Source organism: Colobus angolensis, unplaced genomic scaffold (assembly GCF_000951035.1).
Source record: "Colobus angolensis palliatus isolate OR3802 unplaced genomic scaffold, Cang.pa_1.0 Scaffold62, whole genome shotgun sequence".
NCBI lineage: Eukaryota > Metazoa > Chordata > Mammalia > Primates > Cercopithecidae > Colobus > Colobus angolensis.
In genome coordinates, this window is record NW_012119821.1 from 10,476,564 (window position 1) to 10,496,794 (window position 20,231).

The following is a 20,231-nucleotide window of genomic DNA, read 5'->3' on the forward strand; positions in this document are numbered from 1 at the left end:
CTTTTGTTGCCATTGCTTTTGGTATTTTAGTCATGAAGTCCTTGCTCATGCCTATGTCCTGAATGGTATTGCCTAGGTTTTCTTCTAGGGTTTTTGTGGTTTTAGATCTAACATTTAAGTCTTTAATCCATCTTGAATTAATTTTTTATAAGGTGTAAGGAAGGGATCCAGTTTCAGCTTTCTACATATGGCTAGCCAGTTCTCCCAGCACCATTTAGTAAATCAGGAATTCTTTCCCCATTTCTTGTTTTTGTCAGGTTTGTCAAAGATCAGATGGTTGTAGATGTGTGGTGTTATTTCTGAGGCCTCTGTTATGTTCCATTGGTCTATATATTTGTTTTGGTACCAGTGCCATCCTGATTTGGTTACTGTAGCCTTGTAGTATAGTTTGAAGTCAGGTAACATGATGCTTCCAGCTGTGTTCTTTTGCTTAAGATGGTCTTGGCAATGCGGGCTCTTTTTTGGTTCCATACAAACTTTAAAGTAGTTTTTCCAATTCTGTGAAGAAAGTCATTGGTAGCTTGATGGGGATGGCATTGAATCTATAAATTACCTTGGGCAGTATGGCCATTTTCACGATATTGATTCTTCCTATTCATGAGCATGGAATGTTCTTCCATTTGTTTGTGTCATTTTTTTATTTCATTGAGCAGTGGTTTGTAGTTCTCCTTCACATCCTCTAAGAGATTTCTTACAGAGCAGGGTAAGAAGAAAGGGAAGGAATGATATATTACCATGAAACCATATCAAATCATACCAAATTCAGGACTTGGTATATCATTATCTTCAACTATAATTATTATTAACAAATAACATCTTCAAATTCTAAATATGGTAAAAATCTCCTGGGGTATTTATTAAACCTGTAGGTCTATCCTAAATCTACCAAATTTAGGTGTGTGAGAAACACCTTGCATTGTAAACGAGCACAAAATTTGAGGATGTTAAATAAAGGTACACTGCTTATCATATCATCACATGTCTGTAAATATTTCATTGCCTTTATTTCATTAAAAAATATCTGGAGTATTAAGATCTGTTCCACTTAGGGTCTAAGACAGGGAGAATCAGAAAATTTAATATTTCAAACCTAAGCAATTCCTGTTTATAAAAATAGCATCTGCACTGATTGGCAGCTTGCCTACCTGCCTGCCCACTTTCCTTCCTCCTTCCCTTGCTTCCCCTTCCCCTTCCCCTTTCTCTTCCCTTCCTCTCCCCTTCTCTTCCTCTCCTCTTCCTCTCCCCTTCCCTTCCCTTCCTTTCCTCTTCCCTTCCCTTCCTCTCCCCTTCCCTTCCATTTCCTTCCCTTGTCTTCCCTTCCCTCCCCTTCCTTTCCCCTTCCTCTACCCTTCCCTTCCTCTCCCATTCCCTTCCTCTCCTCTTCCTCTCCCCTTCTCCTTCCCTTCCCTCCCTTTCCCTTCCCTTCTTCTCACCTTCCTCTCCCCTTCCTTTCCCTTCCTTTCCCTTCCTCTCCCCTTCCCTTCCTCTCCCCTTCCCTTCCTCTCCCCTTCCTCTTCCCTTCCCTTCCCTTCCCTTCCCTCCCCTTCCTCTCCGCTTTCCCTTCCCTCCCTTTCCTTCATCTCCCCTTCCTCTCCCCTTCCCCTTCCCTTCCCCTCCCCTTCCTCTCCCTTCCTTCCCTTCCCCTTCCTCTTCCTCTTCTCTTCCTTTCCCTTCCCTCCCCTTCCCTTCCCTTCCTTCTCTCCCTCCCTCCCTCCTTCCCTTTTTCTCCCCCTCCTTTTTTTCTTTCCTCCACCTTTTTTCTCTCTTTATCTCTTTCTCAACTGCAGTTAGCCCTGAAACAAAACTTTATCTTAAAGAATCAGGAAATTTTCAAGCATGAAGAATAACTATTTTCTTAATATGTTTAGCAGTACACATATGTTTTTTGGTTAGAATCAGTCACAGAGAATCTTTTTGTAGTGACTTTATTTAAATTCTGTCATTTATTTAGGAATTTTTTTTTTTTTCTTTTGAGACAGAGTTTCTCTCTTGTTTCTCAGGCTGGAGTGCAATGGTGCGATCTTGGCTCACTGTAACCTCCGCCTCCTGGGTTCAAGCGATTCTCCTGCATCAGCCTCCTAAGTATCTGGGATTATAGGCATGCATCACCACACCTGGCTAACTTTTTTGTATTTTTAGTAGAGATGAGGTTTTTCCATGTTGGTCAGGCTGGTCTCAAACTCCCGACCTCAGGTGATCCACACGCCTTGGCCTCCAAAAGTGCTGGGATTACAGGCCTGAGTCACCACGTCCAGCCCAGGAATATTTTTAAAATGATAAAGTCCATGTGTTCCATTAAAGTGTTTATGGCATTAAGTGATTAAAAATTGCTTTTGAGCCCAATGATAGCCAATAAACAATTACTAGTTCTCTCAAGAGATGGTCTGGGAATTCAGTACAACTGCATTCCTACTTATATTTCTTTATTCTCAATAGCACACAGTATTCTCTGCTAGTCTTTTCCTATGTTAAAAATTATGATGATGGCACATGTTCTCACTCATATATAGGAGCTAAAAAATTGATCTAATGGAGGCAGTGAATAGGATGGTAGTTACTAGAAGCTGGGAAGGCTAGTAGGGAGGGGAGATAAGGAGGGTTTGGTAAATGGGCACAAAAATATAGTTAGGAGGAATAAGATCTAGTGTTCACTAGCACAATAGGGCAACCATAGTTAACAAGAATTTATTGTATATTTCAAAATAGCTAGAAGAGTAGCTTTGGAATGTTTCCAACACAAAGAAACAATAAATGTTTTGAGGTGATTTACCTCAAATATACAGCATTTACCATGTGCCTGGCATTGTTCTGTGCACTTTGCACATATTATCCACCTTAATCCTGGAATCATCCTTTTGAGGGAGGTCTAATTATTCCCATTTACTATGTCAGAAACCAAAGCCTCGAGTGGCTGTGCCTATTATAACACCATTATGCGTCGGAGTCATAGATTTTAATATCTATCTCTCTCAGCAGATTGGATAAAAGTAACTTAAGGCCAAAGATCATGTCTGACTCAAATGTATATTCTCAAGTTTTGATAAATATTTTCGCATGATCAATGATGATAAGAGTTATTTATTGAAACTGAATGCTGATTATATGTCTGGTACAGTGCCAGAGGTTTTATGTCTAGGACAACCTAGGGTTGCATCTCAGCTCTGTTCCTAGTTGTTGCATTGGTTGTTTAGCCTTTCTGTACCCTGGGTGCCTCAAAGGCAAAATGGAAATAGCAATACTATCTGTCCCATAAAGCAGTTTGAGAATGACATGAGTTAACATGTAAAGCACTTAGAACAGTGCCTGGCACAGAGCGGGCAGCTTGTGCATATTAACTATCATTATTATTTCCAACTTATACATATCCCATTCTGAAGTATGTGCCCTTTTCATAACACCTATCCTACTTTATGTCATACTTAAAAATTTTTGTGTAGAGAGTTCCAAACTTCCTTTGTCTATTACTTGAGCCAAACTTCTGTATTATAGTATTTTCAGTGCCAAGAATCCCATTCATTACCAGATGGGGTGTATAAGTATAAATGCAGAGAAACATCTTAGGCCTTTCAAAGTTAGAATTATTGCTAGTTCTAATTAAATTAAAGTTACCAATTTTCATGTAAGTAGGATAAACAAATTCCTCTGTTGAAGTAACAACAAGTTATGTGGGTTGTTGGGGTGTGTGTGTGTGTGTGTATTTGTTTCCTCTTTCTAACTTATCAAAAAGAAGAGTTTTCAAATCTTGGATTTTCTATAAGTACTTTCTAATGGGTTTCCTTGTTTAGTTTTTCACAAGAGCAGGTGTATCATCCCCATATCTCTGGTGAAGCACTCTCAAAGTGTGTTGACATTTCAGGAAGCTTTGAATTTGCTAAATGCATCTGTATTTTCTGCTGAGTGGTTGGCCTGGACTCAAAAAAGTGTGCCTACACAAGATCATTTCCAAGTATGATTTCTAACATGATAGGATTGTAACTATACACACATATGTGTATATGCAGGTCAATATCACTTAGAGACCCCTGCCTTTTTTATTAACAACTTGTTTTGGAAGTTTTTAATTACTTTAAATTAAAAATTATTGTTTTAATTATTTAAAAAATTATGTCCCAGATATATTAGCTTTTTGATATTTTTTTCCTGTTTTGCCAGGATGTAGATATTGTATCTTTACAGTTGTTGAAATTTGATTAACTCTTACATGTTATCTTTAACAAATATTATTGTGAAGACTATTCTCTGACAAAAAGTACATTTTGTCCATTCAATTCTCCTAGCTTGCAAAATGTATAGTATTCCAATGGTTCTCTCTCTAGTAAAGGCTATGTAACGAGAGAGGGCACTTCAATATTGATAACGCATTTTGTTTTGGAAAGAAGATATAAAGTCAGTGACGTACAGTGTGAGAGGCCTGTGAATATGAAAGTAAAAAGGAAATAATTACTTGATTGCAGAAATAGTGTTAGTCATCTCTGTCACAATTTCCTTTTCCATTTAAAAGAAAGTATTCTTACTATTATAGGTAATGCATTTTGCCAAACAAAGGGGACAGTAGCAGGAATCTTATATAAATCCTTCCTGTGCAAACACGTGTGTTTCTGCTACAACTGAAAGAAATAACTACCTTTGATAGTACTAGTAATCTTTTCCTTTTGAAACTGAGTTAGTCAAAGCTTCCATCATAGGAAGGAAGAAATAAGTTTCTAGTAGCTTATTACACATTCCTGAAAAAAAAAAGACAAAAGAGCAAAACACAACCTAAATATCCTTTTTTATTAAAAGTCAGAATTAGCATTGCAAATACAATCCAGAACTTCAGAGCTGTCACTTAGCATGAACCTTTTGATAAATTGGATGCTGATATTTACAAAATCTATTAAAATACAACCAATAGTGTGTTTGTTTATATGTTGACAAGATGATATACACCCTGAAGGTCAAGGGTGATGTGAACTGTTATGGTGTTCTTGTCAAAGTAGCTAAAAAAAGTGGGGTGGGGGTGGTTATTTAAAGAGTTTTGATGGAATAATGGCTTTACCACAAGTGTGACAGCAAATGCAAGGATCATCTTGAAAAAGCTCAGTTGATTTGAAACAAAACTCTGTGATGTTTATCAATCAAAAAAAAAAAAAAAGGAAAGTCTCTTCTTCCTTCTGTAGCATGTTAGAAAGTTGGCAGCTCAAATGGAAAAACAAATAGTGAAGTTAAACAGAAAGAAAAGCATTGATTTAACTTCTTGGGTGGTTTATCAAATGCCACACAAACTTTTCATTCTGTCTTGTCATTTATTAATTACCCTCTTTTAATCAAACCAGTTAAAGATCAGTTTACAAACTTCAGGTTACTTCTGTGTAAATAGTTCCAACAACTCAAAGTCACTTTGTCAAAAGGACTAAATAATAGTTTAGTAAAAGACTAAATAATCTCTAATTGTTAGCCAAGTTGTACTTCTTTTTTTCTCATAAAAACTCAAAATTTTTCTGAAAAATAAATGTGGGATTTAAATAATGCTTTTCCCAGAATGATTGTATTACTACATTTGAGTTCCTTGTTCTCTTTTTCTTAACGATGGCAATGGCCTTAGTTATTAGAGATGTTAGCTCAAAAATGTAACACTGAAAAGAATGTGAATGCATTAAAAGTCAGTTAAGTTTTTCAGTATAGATCTTTATTTTAGTGTTTCAAACTAGCATCTAGAAAAAAACTGAGTAAAAACTGTATATGTTAATTTCAAAGTAATAAATTAAGTTTATTTTAATGAAGGGAATTGGTATAGTATGTTAACCAAATATGAATTGATATAAGAAGATAGATTTGGATGTTAGATCCCTCCATCTATTTGGAAAGCATTTAAATTTTTATGTATTTTAAATTATAGTAGCACAACAGAAAGCTAATTTTATGGGCATTTTTGAATTTAATGTGAAAAGAAATTGAGCTTTTTCATGTGTTTGTCATAAAATGGTTTAATTAAAGGAAATTAAGCCAGAATAACTGTAAACAGACATAAAAATTATTAACCTCATATCTCTACCAATCATTTTCAGTATAGGATTTCTGCTAAACAGTATGTGTTTTAGCTCCCAGGAATTAAATCTTTGAGTACATTTAAATTAATTGGATCATCTCAAGTTACTGCTCTGAAGGCAGAGATTTGCAATAGCATGTTACCTAAGACATCAGTGTTTTAAGAGGCTAATCACATCGCAATGCAGGGACATTTAGCCTATAGTGGTTGACACGTTCAGCCTCCACAGGCAATAAAGACAACCAGATCTTATCAAAATAATGCATTAAAAAGAGCAAAAGTATTCTTTAAAAAAAAAAAAAACCAACTTACTGATCCCTGTACTCCTTAAATAATTAAAAACTTTTGCTGAAAGCAAATGATCTCTGTGGTTTTCTTGACTTAAAGGTTCACGATCACCTCAGAATTAGCAATTATTAGATGGTTTATACAGGCCGGAAAGTGTAGTGAGGTAAACATATATCAAAGTATTGTGAAAACAATTAAGTGCTACACAAGTGCGAAGTGTTATCATGTTAACATGAATGAAGCTGCCTTTGCCTGTGAGCATTTAAAACATTTTATTTATTCTATCAGATGAAGTTTTAGAAATCAGCAACTCAGACACAAGTAGTGGAAAATCTTTAAGGCAACATTCAGACTTCTGAAATTCACCATGCTGAAAAGCTATGGTTGTTGCCCAAAACAAAAATAAAACAGAACAGAAAGACATCACTAACTTTAAGAGTGAATGCAGAAATTTTCTCCACTCAGGTGGCTTGTACATGTCCAAGGGCTGAGCTCAGCTTTGTATTAAAGACCCGTGGATTTAATAAAACTTTAGGGTGAACCAATTAATGGTTGCTATAGATGGGAAGTTAGTAACACAACATTACAACAACCACCCTCCTCCCCACACCCCCCACAACTCCCTTGCCTAGAGCCCCAGGAACTGTATCTAAGCCATTAAACTATTACTAAAACTGAGTAATCAACCCTGACTGCTTTGAAATAAAACAAATGATTTAAGAATTAAAGTTTCTGTATCCTATTATCAAACTCATTAAGTCATCCCCAACTGCTGAATTTTGGATGAATTTCTAAATTCCTAAGAATCTATTCATACACATTTATTCTCCCCTCCCCATATTTATCCGTGATAAACAAATGTTAAAATAATCAGACCAATCCACTTGGACAGTGGAGATCAACATAATTACTTTAAAGTTTTGTTAGATTGTTTTGTTAACTGTCATACTGCCTTGGGATATTTTAAAATAATTTCTTATTACTTTTTCACTCTCACTAAAGTAAAGGAAATTAAAGTATTAAAATTTTATTTGCCGACGGTCTAAGATCTTACGGTAGAAATGAAACTTTCTCGTTGGGCCAACTCTCACTGTACTGCTAGACATGCATGGGTTTTGCAGAGGCCTCTTTGAAGTGAGAGGGACCAGATTTCTTGTGAGGTTCAGGGAAGATTTCAATTACAAGGTTTTATATTCAACCCCATCCCTCTCTAAAGTCAGAACTTTATCTCCTTTTGGAAATCATTCCATTGATGAGTTTCAAGACTGTGATCATATGACTACAATTTGAATGTGTTCTTTGGCATGTTCCGTGGTGACCCACCACTTCTATTTTATTTCTGTCCTGGCCGTTTTCATGTATTTGTAGGGTTCATGTTGGCCGAGAACTGCTGTGAGACAGGAGACGTCATTCACTGAACTGAACAGAGTAGACTCTTTTACAGAGTAGCCGAGAGGCTAAAGTGATTTTCATTGTTATTTTCTTTTATTTTGTAGAAAGAATGAAAATATAAAAAGAAAAAATAACTTAATTAGAAACTAAGTAGCCAGTACATCTAAGGTATTACACATATATTTTAGCACATTTGACTCTATTTTGGAGCCTTTGGACCAAATTTTTCTTCTTAATTTTAATTCTCTTATTTGGGAATAAGGGGCTGGAGATGTTATTTGGATTGCTTTTTTAATTTGCCGATGGTGGTAGAAAAAGGTTTAATAGAGGTGATTTTATGTGTGCTGAATTTAGGCAAAAGAGGACATGTTTCAGGGTATTTCTTCTCCATTTCTTTCTCATTTTCGGTCATTTACTTTCCATATTATTTTCAGCGTACTCTCTCTGTCTCACCCATTGCTCTCCTCAGTTCCCAGAGTCTGACTGACAGTGCGTACATGGGAACCTTAGCAGCTGAGGGGCATCCCAAGTTTGCATTGTGGTTTGGTGCCAGCAACCCACACTCTGCAACCAAGCTCTTGGGGCTTTAATTCCCAGCTCCATCTCTTTCTAACTGTATAATCTTGTGCAAGACACTTCTTCTCTTCATGCCTCAGTTTCCAATATGTGAAATAGGTTAATGGATGGTGGTGAGGATGAAGTGAGATAATATATGGTACATCCTTGGAACTGTCCCTGACATGAGGTAAGCATCAGATATGCGTTTGCTGTCATTTCACAATATACCCATTTCTAAGTTACTTGCACATTTGTGTGGACAGTGGAACGTGGAAGAGTAAATTGGAACATTAAATTGGGAGTTGAGAATTCCAAGACCTGAATCTGAATCTGCTGTGAGTCAGTGTACAAGGTGACTGCAAAACACTATTGGTGTCTTGGGGTAATCAAATTTTAGGATTTAAAAATTTCGAGATTACCCTGGCATTTTACTTATGGATGAGCAAGCCAGGAAATCCTTAGAGCTCAAAATTACTCACCCCATGGCACACGTTGCTAGGGCAGAGCTGGCCTTGGAAGCCAGTGCAGTGTCTTGCTTCTTAAGCCAGTATTTCCTAAAGTATGGTATGTTGTTGTATTTAAAACCATCCTTCTCAGCAAACTAACACAAGAACAGAAAATGAAACACCGCATGTTCTCACTCCTAAGTGGGAGGTGAACAATGAGAACACATGGACACAGGGAGGGGAACATCACACACCGGGGTCTGTCGAGGGTTGGGGGGCTAGGGGAGGGAGAGCATTAGGAGAAATACCTAATGTAGATGACGGGTTGATGGATGCAGCAAACCCCCATGGCACATGTATACCTATGTAACAAACCTGCACTTCCTGCACATGGATCTCAGAACTTGAAGTATAATAAAAAATAGAAAAAAATAATTTTAGGTGATGTACAGAAAAGTGTTCTTAATATACCTGGCACATCAAACCCACAGTTTTGCAAATAATATTGCTTATGATGAGGTTAAGTACCAGGAGCAAACTGATTTCAAGTCATTTTAAGAATATTAAGTACGTAATGGTATGGGTGGTATAAAGATACAGCAAAAACCACGAATGCTGATGCTGAAGTATGGGAAATCCTGCCTACTCTAGGTTCACCCCACCACCTTTCAAATACTGATATAGGCCAGAATTACATGACAGCCCACATAGTGTTCTATGATGTAAGAATTTTTCTTTTTCATTCATGATTTCTTGCTCAAAGAAAAGATACTTAGACCTGGGGAGTTTTTCCTGTTCTAATGACTTTAAAAAATAAGCACATGAGTGAATATTGGTAAATCATATGACATACTGTTCTGGAATCCCAAATGCAAAAGGAAGCAGTAGTTGTTGGCAATTGTACCAAGCTAAGAGAAGTACGAAACGTACTTTAGAGGGAAAAGGCAGATATGAAAACCAAAATGTCAGGAATGGTTCTGATAGCAGGTTATCTTATCACATGCATATGAGCATTTACTCATTTGCTTTCAGCAGAGATTATTAAGTGCCTATATAATCTCTGCTCTTTATCACTATGTACACAAAGGTAAAACCTATTTTACACAGCAACTATGTTTTTGAAACGTTATAATTTGAATTTGCTTTAGTCAAGTCATACTTCAGGGATTTGGGAAAGTTGAATGTTTTCAGGAAAACTAGTAAAATTTTTTTGTCAAACAAAATTATCCCTGTATCTCTTTGGTAAATTTGGATTTTTATATATCACATCTGTAAAAAGCAAAGGAAACATAGTAATAGAATTTTCAATATTTGGACACATTAGATGACAAGTGTTTGGTTTTGTTTCAGTTGTTTGCTGTTTCTTTTTGAAGGCATGGAAAGAAGTTATTGGAAATGTCAGCCAGTCTAGAGGAGAGAAGCAGCAGGGCCCTTCCTAAGCCTTGTTAAGCACCGTGCTTCCTGCGCCCTCCCTTTAAAGTAGATGATAATGGTTTGGCTCTGCGTCCTTGCCCAAATCTCATCTTGAATTGTAATCCTCACGTGTCGAGGGAGTGAGTTGATTGAATCATGGGGGTGGTTTCTCCCTTGCTGTTCTCCTGATAGTGAGTTCTCATGAGATCTAATGGTTTTATAAGCATCTGGCATTTCCCCTGCTGGCACTTTGCTTTCCTGCCTCCTTATGATAAAAGTACTTGCTTCCCCTTTGCCTTCTGCCATGATTGTAAGTTTCCTGAGGCTTCTCCTGCCATGCAGAACTGTGAGTCAGTCAAACCTCTTTCCTTTATAAATTACCCAGTCTTTCATACTTCTTTACAGCAGTGTGAGAACGGACTAATACAGTACACTTGTTCAGTTTTTAAATGAATGAAAATTCTGATATTAAATTAGCAGTTCTTTGACAAACGAAAAAGAATTTATTATTTCTCAAAGTAGAGGTCTAAACTGGCTGAAGTGAGCTTTAAAGTATACCACAGAATCTCTTGGTGGATTCCGTATTAGGGATATGTTCCTTTTTAGGTAGTCTGTGAAATGATCTCCTCATGGAAACATTCAGAAGAGATGTAGCTAATAGTTTATGGATGATATTCAGTGAAAATTAGATTTTGCATCTATTTTTTGGGGAGGGGTGTGTGTGTGTGTGTGTGTGTGTATTTTGGCACGTGGATGGTGTGATCCATAGATTCTTTGCCATTCTTGAAAGGGTCTTTGGAGAATCATTACTGGTATATGTTGAACCAGTCCTCAGGGATGCAGGTGTCAATCACTGCGTGGCCTGTGTCGGACCCTGGTGACTTTATTTCTATAGGATCACTGCATCTACTGTTTTGATTCCTTTGACTGATCTAACCAATTTTCAAAATGTGAAGATTTGGGGACCTTGGGTTTATTATGGGTACAGAATTGAAATAAAAGAGATCTGAGATTCTGGACCCAAGATGTGGTTGGAGAGGAGCATGAGGAATGGGGTGGGTGATGTGGGAGCAGGACCTGGAAGGAGGAAGGATAGGTGGCAAAAAGGATGGTACAGGAAGGGCTTTTGTTTGATATGATCGTTTTTATGATTTGTTTGTGGAAAAGATGCTGACACATTTGTAACCCCTATTTCAAAGGGCAGCAAATCCTGCACTTGATTTTTCTGTGTAAATAAACTGTGTAATTGGTAATAGTTTATATCAAACCATTAAAAAATTTTCTAAGCACTATTGCAAGCTCGTAGACTTCCCAAATGATATCATAATAATATCATAATTACTGCGGCTTATGAAAAAAATGGGTTAAGTTCTAAGATGTAGTAACATCTTTAATCTGAAATTATCTGCGCTTGGCCAAATCAGCTTGCCTGTATTTTCTTTCACAAAACATTTGGTCCCAATTGTAGTTTTCTTTCTTTCAAAAAAAAAAAGGTCAGAAAAAGTTCAAAATGACATGATGGAATATATATTTGTTTGGAAAAATGATCTGGTTATTGCCATGGCAGCTATATTAAATTTTTAGGGTTATGTGATATAGTTTTTATATTAATACCATCTTTGAAATTTATTTACATGATGTAACAGCTCTGATGGTTACATTACATCTTTGAAAGCAAAAATGTACAAACTAGCCAAGATTTATGCAGCTTCTCAGCAGGACAAAATTATTCACTTTAAAGGGAAAAAAAAGATATTTGTTGGATTTTAATTATACCATTTAGATGTTGACATGTATTGAATTTATTGCAAAAGAAATGCAAAGATGACTTACAGAAAAAAAAAATTCTTACCTAATAAAAAATGGTACATAACTTGATAGGGCTATGAATTTTTGCTTTCCGATGAAATTGTTACAAAGTAAATGCCTGAAAAACAGTTTTCATGAATAAGACAGAATCTTTACATTCTGTCTTTCTTCTGGTGCATAGTATTATTTTATGTGTTTATTCTTGCTGAGACTTAGGCTTGTAAATGGCTTACTAATAAACAGAAGGCAAATTGTTAATTCTTAAATTTTAATTATAAATTATTGTTTCTAAAGTTGTTTACAGGCTGTTCTTTCATCAAGCATGTCCACCTTTTAAACTGAACCTCAGATTCTAAGTTAAAAATTTTTTTAATAAAGTCAATTATTTTTTAGAGTTAATTCTGGTAATTTTTACAAGGGTGATTATAGAAATTAAATATAGAAAAGTATAAACCATGTGCAATTTATCATGATTATACTTCTTTGGTGTTATAAACCCAGTTTTGAGAAATTATATCCCAACTCAACATTATTTTGTAAAATAAATATATCAAATTCTGATTGCTTTGAGGATATGGGAATAATATTATTTCCTCCCTTTAAAATATTATTTTAACTTAAAAAGAAATATGATGTGATGCAATGAGATACATCTGAAATGATTTAGAAATTTTGAAGAAAATTTTCAATTTTGAATTTGCCTGAATTAATATATTAAACACTATTTAATATCTTGACATTTATATAATTAATTCATTATATAATTAAGGCAATTGTATAGGAAATTTTCAGATTTTTATGATTTGTGAAAGGGGGTCACTGAGCTACAGAAAAAAAAAAAGATTTTTATTTTTCTAGAAATTCCCTTTTGTAATTGTATGTCAGGCACTATTCGCAGCCCTTGATATGTCATATTTCTCTTGATCCTTGCTTACTCTATAGAGTTATTATTTTCTTCTTACGCACAAGAATGAGCTTGGAGAAATTAAGTAACTTATCTGAAGTCACCCAGCTAAGACTTGATTCCTGCTCTGTCCAGTTCTACTTAACACGCAATACCCAAGGGCCCAAAATTCTGTCATTTTTCTTCTGTATTTAGCTATGCTTAGTTTTTCAGAAATATTGAAGTAGAAGGAAATTTGTTTTGGAAAGGGAAATTAAAACACACCAATAGAAAACAATGAAAATGATGCTCTTTGAGCACTTACTGTGTGTCAGGCTCTTAAGATGGACAATCTCATTTTATCCTCATAGAAACTCTGTAATACGTCATCTTACAAATGACTTAAGTGTTTTGGTGAATCCCAGATTCAGAACCAAGCTGTCAGATTCACTCCACGACCATGCGTCCTTTTCATTTAAATCTAAATACACAGCTTAAAAGTTTGTATAACTGAATTCACTTTTAACTGTGTGGAATTTTAAAAAATACAGCTTTTTAACAGTTTATTCTTGATTCAACGGCTTGGAAGGCATAAATTATGATTAAAATTTCATAGATCTAATAAGAGATTGTGACTTATGTTATCCCACCTCCCTCTTATTGGGTATTGAAACTTTTTTATATACTTGAAGTGGTTGCATTATGACTCTCATCCTTCTGGGTTCCAACAGTCAAGTACTTATATTAAGACATATTTACATAGTCATCAATTCATGGGGTCATGGAAATGGGCTGGAGAATCCCAAAGATTATCTTATTTAATGCCTTTGAGCACATGGAGATTCAAGTTCGGTGACTTACTAGGTCATACAGTTGATACTGCCAGAGTAAGAACCAGAATGCAGGATTCCTTATCTGTAGCTCATCTAGCAACTAATTAACTAGGAAATATGAGGGGGTAAGTCAGAGGGAGATTAACAATGCCTAATCTATACAAAATTTACAGCTCACAAAGGAAATGATTCTATTGAATGAGCTAATTTAATGTGATTATATGTTTTCTTTTTAGTAGGAGAAATGGTGGCATCATAGGATTTGATCAAAGCTGAAAGGAAATGTTTTGGTGTCTTAATAACCACTGACTCACTAAATCCAGCAATAGGCAGTGCTAAATGTTCACAAAGCTGAAATATTGAGCAGCCCAGTGTAATCTGGCCCACACACATGATTTCTAACCTAAAAATATCTGTCTTATGAAATAAACCAACCAAAGGATTCTATTTCAGTTTGCTTTTCTAGCGGTCCTGAAAATGTGGTCAGAGATTTAGGTAAAACCAGAATATCACAACGCAATTGCAGTCGAATTCAGAATGAAAGCACAGTGAAAAGCAAACAACAACAACCACCAAAAACCTCAGGATTTCTAGCTCAGGAAAGGAGGAAATGAGAGTGAGATCAAGCACTTCAGAGACTGGAGACATCCAGCAACCTTTGAAGAGAACCTCCTCGAAAGTACATTAAACACCCCAAGAACTCTAACTCATTCACAGATGTTCTCATTTCCATTTCTCCAGTCAGTACTATCCTTTTATCTGAAAGTATGGGATTTGGCAGTAGTTTTTAAAGTGTGTGTGTGTGTGTGTGTGTGTGTGTGTCTGGGTGTGTGTACACACCTCCTTTGAGAATCTAATACAAACTACGAACCTTCTTCCCAGAAGGTTACTCATGTTCACCCACACCATTTTCTTGTGGTTTCAAGGTGTTTGTAGCCCTGCCTAAAACTTCTCTGTAGACCCCAGTGTAAGAGATTCCATCCATTATTTCCTTTCAGCCCGCAGATGCTTCCTGTGGAAAGAAGGGAATCCTACGTCCTGTCTAGAATTTAGGAAGCCTATAGGTTATAACAATGTGTAACTAGGTGCCTCCTTTTCTTTGGGGGCTGATGTGAGCCATAACCTCTACAAACCAAAGGATTGGCAAACCTTGTGTCCCAAACATTCAGGTTGACGGGATCTCTTGGTTAGATTTCCTGGGAACCAAACCTTACAACACAAATGCCCATCCAGAAACACAGGGCGTCTCTCTGGGAGACAGTGTGGTGTCCCAGTGCTGGCTGCACACTTGCCAGCCTCCCGCCTAGCTGTGTGAAAGGAGCTTTATTAGCCAGCCCAAACCAGGCCTGTTTGGAGGCCTGGGCCACTTCCATTTTCTGAGGCTCTTGGTATATTGAAAAATGAAAAAAATGCCAAAATAGGGTTACAAAAACAGTGGTATACTCTAAATGTTTACCTTTAACAACTTAATGCTTTTAATACCAGAAACAGAACTGTGCTATTCATAAGTTAATTACAGGATTTATAAAAATGTTAATTTATGGTTTGCTACAGGCAGTGTGGTCCAGTCATGAGACTCAATTTAGGGTTGTGCAAAGAAAGCCTCCTTCTTTCAATCCCGTCAGTGTATCTCTGTGATTGTATGCATAACCGCATCTGGAAATGGCTTCAAAGGTCTAAATTTGAGGCTCTTTATGAAAGTGGGGCTGAGTGGCCCTGCTAGCATCCCCTGGAGAGGACTTGCAGAAAGCTCCTCTGAGGAGGATCTGGGGTTGCCCTTGTCATCAGAATCCCTTGCCTTCTCCTTTGAGCCCCGCCCTCCTCATGGAGCCTGTGCTCCTGTATTAGGACTGCAGCAGCATGATGGGCAGCTTCCCCTAGAGCTCATGAGGACTAACACAGCCATCTATGCAATGGGAAGGATCCTGGGAATGGCCATCTGCTCTCCCCCATGATGGATGACTTCAGCCCTTACTACGCGTTTTCGAATTCCTTTAAAAGGTCATTGCCCCCTTTCAAACTTCACTTAAGGATAAAGCTCAGAACGCAAATACTCTTTTCGAGAGTAGCTCCTTGACCCACCTTCACAACTAGGTATAAATTACAGCTACCAGGATCCTTATGAGAGGAGAACTGGGGCCTGAAGAGAAGCACTGAGGCATGAATGAGGGGTTGGGTGATTTGAGGTGTCAGTGAAAGGGAAGATTAGGGATGGTAACAGTAGTCCTCAGCGTGTGACAGTTGTGGGGATTGGAATGGGAGAAGGACCAACACTTGGAGAGAGAGAGGTACATGCTAGGCCTCTCCCCTGGGTGAAGTCTTTATCCTGCTGCTTTGTAGCAGCCTCAACTCTGCAGACACTTTTGGACATTTTTAAAGGAAATGTTCATTTTAACCATTGAGGCAAGGCATACTTTTGAAGGCAACATTGTATCCCATAAAATTCTCCCAGTGCGTACTCAACTCTGCCTTAGCTGTTTTGGCTCACTCACAGAGCAGAGAGACATGGCCTGGCCCTTAATACTTGAGTACCTGGCAGGCGTCGTATCCTTTTATCTATATCCACCTGACTGTCCATCTCTTCATCCAGCTACCCATCCAAACAGCCATCCATCCAACCAACCAACCAACTGACAGACATATTCCCAACACAAGGCACTATATGCCAAGCACCATGCTAATGCCTATGGATACCATGGCAAACAAAACAGATTTTATCCTTGCCCTCATTGAGGTTATATCCTTGCTTGTTTAATGCTGCTTTTTAAATCCAGCATTGGCTTAAATGATTAGCGTTGCCTCTCTTTAAGTCCTGATGTCCTTTTTGCAAAATTGTAATGGATTACTTTTTCCACATTTAGGAATCACATTCTAGACAACAAATATCCAAAGATTGGATGGGAAAAACTACAGATTTGGTGCCAGATTAGATGTCTTATGATTTGTTTTATATGTCTCTCACCTATGGCACTGTAAATTACTTGAGGGCAGGGAGTGGGTCTTAGGTTTTTAATGCTCTGCACCAAGCACAGTGGCTGGCACATAGTAGCTGCTTACTAAATTTTTGTTGAAAGAATGCTCTCTGGGAAGTCAGAGGTCTAAATTTGAGACTCACCATTACTGTCATCACCCTCTATCCTTGGTGCCTCATCTCTTGGATCTTGGTGGGGAGGAAATCTATGGCAAGTAAATGTATTTGATCTAGGCCAGTAGTGGCTCTTACACGCTGCCTTTCTTGAGCCCCCTGAGTCTGAGGGGTGCCTTCCTCTCTTCCATTGTTGTCTGATCCAGGACAGGACAGTGTAAACTGGGAACTGAGTGCATGCTCAGCACTGTCCCAACTTGACATAAGGAATGTCTTCTCAATTATTTAAGATCTGAAAATATGTTTTCTATCCTTGACAGAGGGCCACTTTTCCCTTAATAAAGCATGTCTGACAATCACACTTTATTGGTGTGGTTAGGAAAAGAATGTCGTAGACTTAGGAAAACATAATAATTTAAAGAGTGACACATTTCAGCAAAGAAATAAAGCTGTTGCCTGCTCTGAAAAGAAGTAAAACTGTAGGAAACCATTACTTCATTGGGACAAACATTCTGTGTCTTTAGAAAGTTCTCACTGAAAAAAAGCGGGTGAGCTCTAGGGCATAGTGTGTGTGTGTGTGTGTGTGTGTGTGTGTGTGTGTGTGTGTGTCTACACGTATATAGAAGTAGTCTCTCTGATTTTTTAGAGACGTTCCCTTTACAAACATTTCCTACTTCGTACTTTGTAAGTATTTAATACGATTGCTGTCTAACATAGCAGTTTGCACCTAGGCTTTGGTTCAAGCTGCTTCTTGGAAATCATATTTTTCAATAGCTACTAGGCTGAGGTGTAGTCAGTAACTGAGGTATAGTCAGGTTTCAGCAAAATCTATTCAGTATTGTACCCACTAGACCACATAAACCAAAATTTCCACTACAATAAAGAATTAAGTAGTACTCCATAAGATATGTTGCACGAGCTATATGGAGATTTCAGGTGTGCATCGCAGTGTGAGCATTAACTTGAATGTGTCATTTTATACTTCTCTAGTGAAGAACTATTTGGTATACTATTGTATGTAATGTGCAAATTCCATCAATTCACACTACTATTATTTGTAGGATTATTTTAACAAAATAATAGTTCCATTTCCTGTTTGATATAAAACTAAGGCTTTATTTTTAAAAGTGGAGGAAGATGTTAATACAAATTTCTCTGTGGTTTATTTTCCAAAATTGATACTTTCTAACATACAGCATGTTGTTGTTGTTATTATTGTTTCCAAAATCCATCTTTCACTGACACAAGAAAGGATGCTGAGTAGCTGTTCACATTTGCTAGCCACGGTCTAAGATTATTTAAAAGTCAGGATTCTCTGATGCCAAGGACTGAGGTCTAGTTTAGTGATCCCCTTCCATCTCAGCAAAAGTGTATATGAGAGAGAAGAGAAAGAAAAGCCAGAATAGGAGGGAAGCTGGAAACTGTGGTGCTTTACTCGTTTATCTCAGGATATGGAGACAAACGTGGTAATAATGAAAGCTGCCCTTTGTTTACAGTACACAGAGTTTGTGGCAGCAATCTTTATAGGCCCCCAAATGGCACTTAATAAATAAAAGAAGATACAGGTTTTCTTGATTAGTTAGATATAAATGTTTACTCAAGCTTTCATGAGAGTTTTCTTTATTTTCACAGAGCTCTCTCTGCTCAAATGAACGCATGAATGAATGTCTATTTTTTAATGTGGACTCAGTATATACAAAATAAGTTTTCACAGGATCCAAATTCATTTCGTTTGTAAATATATTTAATAGATGTCAAGAATTCTTCTTGACTGCTTTAATTAAAGATAGATTTTTAAAGACTGGATTTAGGCAATGTTTAAATGAGTAGATTGTGTCAAACAATTTTGCAGTCTGTGAAATACATTAACACTGATACTAAAAAGAGAGAGAAAAAAAACAAACGAAAAAGAAACTGCTCCATGCGAATGTTTGCAAGGTTGTTCTTAGCAATGTAGGGTTGCTATTTTTTTCCGTTTTAGTGTTGCTGTTGTGCGGACACTGGAGACAGTTGTGCACTGTGGATATTATTGCTGCAACAGAGAAAAGGGAAAAAGATAGGTTTGCAGCAGAGCCTGTGGATGGCACCAAGCCAGTGCCCTGAAAAATGGCAAACATGTCACAGCTAACAGCTGGATGCAGAAATATTTCTCTTTAATTTGGACGGATAAAATTTTTTTCACAGCAGGGCACTCTCAAAAGAGTACAACATCAAAGAGGGCGGGTCTCACCAGTCAGACATCAGCTGGCTCCAGGATGGAGCAAAATGAATGAACTGTCAGGACTTTTCCAGCATATATGCTTTTGCCAAGTGAAAAGTTAAAGGTTCAGTGGCTTGTTCAGATCACAGACAAAATCCTGATAATGGAAGCCTGATTCCCTAAAGTCTTCCTCTGATCAACAGACAGAGGATGCCTGAAGAAGACTCCAGATTGATGGATGGCAGGCTTCATATCGACGGCTGCCGCCGTCTTCAGAGATAAGTGGAATTCACCAAATGCTCAACAGTTCTCAGGAGTGCCTGAGTCTCCGTGTCATAATCCTCAGAGTCACCGACTCTCCTCTGCTAACTTGACACTTAGCAGCAGCTGACCCACAGTGTGACCAAAATACCCATTTCCATTTCTTCACATGGTCGGCTCTCTGATGAAGGCTTTGCAAACACCACCACGGGTGTTTCACAGTTTATTGACACTTTTCAACTGTTTTTCTGATTACCATATTTCAGTCTTGACTTATATGTTAGTATTATCTGCAAACTCAACATAAACCTCTAATGATTTTCTAATATTTCTGGAACTTGATGAATGTGAATTGACAAAGTACAGTATATAGCTTTAAATCAGCATTACTGAAAATACAGCAACGGTGTATATAACCATTACTCACTTATTTTATGGGGCATTTATTACTTGACCTTTGAAGCCACATTTTAGAATCTTGGCATTTGAGACATTCCAAAATATTCCAAACCAAAGTGAGAGGAAAGGATTTCCTTATTAGAAACAACAACAAAATAAGTTAATTATAATGGGCGGAGGAGGGAGAAACTATTAAAATGAAAAAACGTATAATATTATATATTTGAGAAAAAAATTGAAAAGCTGAGCACACATAATATGGGCACACTAGTCGGTGTTTACTTTAATGAGGAAGCTTTATTGTAAAATATGCATATTCACAGTCTTATGCGTTGTCTTTTTTTTTTTTTTTTTGATGTTCCTAGTCATTATGACAGATTGCGATAAGCAGAATTGGGGATTTGTGTCTTTATCCATTGCATGGTTGCTGGTTGTTTACATTTTAATAACAGATTAAGTAATTCTCACTAAATTGACTTTTGTTCTAAAAATAGAAATTTGTTTGATAAAGAACATTATTAATCATTATGAATGTTTTTATGACCCTCATTTGGAGAATTTCAGTTAGTTTTAAAGGAAGAGCTCTACATTTCTCTCTGATAGGGCAAATAGGATGTGATGAAAAAAGCAATAACA

The 20,231-nt window shown here is 37.1% G+C and overlaps 1 protein-coding gene across 1 annotated transcript in view; it reads left to right on the forward strand.

Moving 5' to 3' along the window:
* PRDM6 (PR domain containing 6) overlaps positions 1–20,231 on the forward strand; it is a 98,076-nt gene that overhangs the window by 39,377 nt on the left and 38,468 nt on the right. The gene's annotated exons all lie outside the window — the stretch shown is intronic.